We start from the raw sequence: 4,456 nt of genomic DNA, 5'->3' as shown, positions 1-4,456 counted from the left end.
TGATGGCATATCACGCAGCTCTTCACGTAGTCCTCCACGTCCTTGTTCAGTCCGAACCAGTAGACTGTCCTCCGCGCTAGTTGCTTGATTTTGCTTATCCCTGAGTGATTCATATGAAGCATTTTAAGTACTTTGTTCTTCATACTCTCAGGAATCACTATTCGATCCTGGAACAAAACGCAACCTTCGATTTGCTCAAGCTCCTGGTAGTGGGAGTACACGTCGACAAAACGCTTTTCCAACCTTTGTGGCCAACCTTCTTTCAGGTATTTTAAAATCGTAAGTAAAAAGTCGTCATTTAAAGTTTCTTTAGCCACCTCTTTGTAATCGATTGGAAATTCATTGGAAAAATTCAAATTCTTGACATATTCCCGTGCCAACTCTCTGGGAACTTCTTCAGTCAAAGGAAAACGACTGCAAAAATCGGCATTGCCCATCCTTGAAGAAGGTCGATAAACAATATCGTAATCGTAAATTGAAAGCTCCATAACGTATCTCTGTAAACGCGTCACCGAAATAGAATTCTTACCCTCTTTACCAAAAATACCGATTAGAGGCTTGTGATCGGTAAAAATTGTAAAATGTTTTCCGTAAAGAAATTTATGAAACTTCTTCACAGTGCTCACAACTGCTAGCGCCTCGAGATGCAAAATTGGGTAGTTTTTCTGGGCGTTATTCAAAGAAAATGAGGTGAAGCTTATTGGTTTTTCTTCGTCGTCAACCAAATGAGCGATTACACCTCCTAAACCATAGCTACAGGCATCTGTTACTACAACTATAGGCTTATACGGGTCAAAATATTCCAAAAGGTTTGGGTTTAAAAGAAATCCTTTACAATCGTTAAAAGCTTTCTCACAGTTGTCAGTCCAACAATACGTCACGTTTTTCTTTAAAAGATTGTAAAGGCAGCTGATGCGAGTGGACAAATTAGGAATGAACTTTGAGTAATAAGTTACAAGTCCTAAAAATGCCTTCAATTCCGACACGTTCCGTGGAGCTTTCGCTTCGCGGATTGTTCTCACTTTGTCGGGGCAGGGAAGCAATCCCTTGTCTGTCAAAACATGCCCCAGGTAAGGCGTAACAAAAAATTTGCATTTTTTTAAATTTACTTTTATGTTGGCTTTGGCAAGTCTATCCAAAACCAAAAAAAGTTTCTTCCTGCAGTCATTAAAGTCCTTACCCGCTATCAGCACATCGTCCAAATAAACTGAAACGTTCTCCAAACCACAAAGAACTTGGTCCATGACCTTCTGAAATATAGCTGCGCTAGATGAGGCTCCTTGAGGGAGTCTATGGTAGGTATAGAGGCCCTTTATGGTATTGATTACCATGAACCTCTTGGAACGGTCGGTCAAAAGCAGCTGGGTATAAGCACCCTCTAGGTCCAAGGAACAAAAAACCGTTGAACCCGAAAGTGTAGCGAAAAGATCCTGTGCTACAGGTAAAGGATACGTATTTGGAAGCAAAACTTTATTGATGGAGACTTTGCAGTCTATCACCAAACGAATACTTTGATCCTTCTTCACGATGGCAATAACCGGTGAAGCCCATTCGCTGGCTTCAACGGGTGTGATGACTCCTTGTTTCTCCAAGTCTGCCAAATAGTCAATTACTTGTTGTCTCAAACGTAATGGAACTTCGTAGGCCTTTTTAAAAATGGGTGTGTCTTCCTTCAAGATTAAATCTCCCTTATAACCAACTATGGGACTAGAAAAATCTTTGGTAAAAATTGTCGGAAACTTACTTTTAACTTCTTCAACAGCTTTTTGTTCGCCAGTCAGGTCAATGTTCCCCACAGTCAAAGGGGGGTTGGTAAACGTATATCTCCAACCGGTGTAAAACTCGTCCAACCATGTGCGGCCAACCAGCGAAATAAAATCGTTTTTGCAACGTAAAACAACCATGCTGAGCTGTTTTCGATTCCCAGCGAGCTGTACCTCCACCAAAATTTTTCCAACAACTTTGAGTTTGTTGCCGTCAATCACAACAAGTTTTTTGTTGCAATGCTGCAGTTCACAGCTTGCAAAATTTCGAAGGTACAACTCCTCTGAAATCACACTCTCCGCTGAACCGCAGTCGATCTCCATGGTCAAACGTTTCCGGTTTACTAAAGCCTCAACATAGCAAGGATCACTGATCTTGTTGACGGACGAAATCATAAGACATGGCATGCCGTCAGAATCATCTGAATTGTAGTCTAAGTCCATCTTCAACCTTTTGAAAAGTCCTGAATCTTTGGATGCTTTGGAGCTAGAAGATGGCTTTGGAGTGTCTACAAACTTTACACTGGCTTGACTTTTACGCGGGCTTTTGCCATGTAAACGGTAGCAAAACTTTCTAGTGTGTCCAGTTTTCTTGCAAAAAGAACAAACGTAAGTTGGTTTATCACCTGAACCTCTTTTGCCTTGGTATTTGTTGTTACTCCTACTTCTGGACGAAAATGATCGGTTCCTGTCAAAACTACGACTCCTGCTTCGGAATCTGTTCCTAGAACGCGAAACTTCCAGTCGGGGACCTAATCTTGCTACTACGCTTACACGCCTGTCATCATCATGCTTCAGTTTTTGTGTTCTATTTGCTGAAATCTCGGAGTTCAAAATCAGCCTTTCCGCTTTTGCAGCAGACAAATCTTCCTCATCACACAATCGCTTTTGTAACTGAGGGTCATTTACTCCTATTACAAGCATGTCGCGAATAGCCCTGTCTTTAAAATCTCCAAAGTCACATCGTTCCGCTAAATTCTTAACGGTTATTACAAAATCTTCCAAAGATTCATTCCGGCCCTGCCTCTTCGTCCAAAATTTATAGCTGTGCACAACAGCTGAGTCATTTTTATCATAGCGTTTCTTCAATTCATCAGTTAGTTGTTTGTAAGTTAACTCATTAAAATCTTTTCCAGGAAAAAGCCTTTTTAGTTCGGTAAAAACTTCTTTACCGCAAACCGCTAGGAAAGATGTTTTGTATCTATCCTCTGGAAAATCATTGTGCTTAAAAATCCATTCCAGCTGTTCCTGATACTGGCTGAATGGCATAGAAAATGGCACGTAAGGGTCCGCAATCGATGTTAAAGTCATCCTTTCCAAAGGAATGCACAAGAAAACAATACAAAAACAAAACTAAAATGGGACTAAACCGATAGTCAATTCAAAATAAAATAAAAAAATCTCACAGGAAAAAAAAATATCCCAAAAAGGTAAACAAAACCACGTACCTGATGACAAAAAAAAACGATCCGTGAACAGCCCTGTAGGCCAAAAGTCGCACTCCAAACAAAATCCAATTGGAATCCTTCCCAAAAGCAGCAGCAGCAGTCAAAAGCACACAAAACCTTCAGATGCGCTTGTGCATCCACAATCCAACGGCGAGTTCAACGGCAACAGCAGCAACAAAACGATGATGGCGAATCCAGCTGTAGCACAATCACCACAATCACAATGGCAAATTCTTTTTCTCCTTCGACGAATGGCTCCAGCAGTAGCAGCAGCAGCACAATACACACAATCCCGGTCGGCTGAACACAAAAATCAAACTGGCGACGGCGATTCGATGGTTTTCGGAGGAAACACCCGAGTTCGATGACCTCCGATGCACTTTCGATGCACTTTTTGTTGACACTTTCGCTTTCACCAACCTGCCGACTGGCTCCGTCGTTCGTCGTTCGGGTTGTCGGTATTGGTGTGTTCGGTCCGCTCTGCTTTCCACTCTGCTTCTTCGGACTAGTCAAAAATCAGCTTGAAATTCCCCTTTGCGTTCCCGGTCGCTGGGATCTTCTGGGGATCTGGTACGCACACTGAGAAACTTGTTGCTGGTGGTTGTAGTCGTCGATAAAAATTTGCTGCAAATGTGTGAACGAAAAATGGTGTGTGTAGAAAAACTATCGTCGACAAAAATTATCCACGTTTTCACAAAATGGCTTTTCTTCAAATGGCTTTTATTTTACAAGCAGTTTCAATAAAATGTTGTCGCTTCACTGTTTCACCGCCAATAAAAAAGGACAAAGCAAGGTTTTGTTCTGGCTCAAAGGATTTTCACACACAAAAGGACACTCTCAGAACAATGGCAACCAAGCAAAAATTATGGCGAAAAATTCACAAGGAGGAAAAAAAATTACTTACGCCGCTCCTTGGATAAAATTCGTGGCAATTCTTTCCGAATACACTAAAATTGCACTAAATTCACACGCGAAAAAAATTAAACTTTCTAAAAAAATTCTATCCTCGTACGTCACTGATATGTCTAGTGACCGAGAGGTATTCTAGAGTTTTCAGTTATAACGAGATGTAATGAAACACGTCTAGTTTCAGTGGTAGTCACAAAACTTCTGCTCTCTGTATTTCTCCTGTTCCTTACATAGGCTCTGTTTCTCCCTAGTTCCCTTTTTCATTTCTTCTCACTCTCTTTCTAACTCTGAGCGAGTTCTCAAGCGTTCGCACTACTACAACTTCCAACCGTAAAA

Source organism: Aedes aegypti, unplaced genomic scaffold (assembly GCF_002204515.2).
Source record: "Aedes aegypti strain LVP_AGWG unplaced genomic scaffold, AaegL5.0 Primary Assembly AGWG_AaegL5_hic_scaff_1824_PBJ_arrow, whole genome shotgun sequence".
NCBI lineage: Eukaryota > Metazoa > Arthropoda > Insecta > Diptera > Culicidae > Aedes > Aedes aegypti.
Note: the sequence above shows the minus strand (reverse complement) of the source record.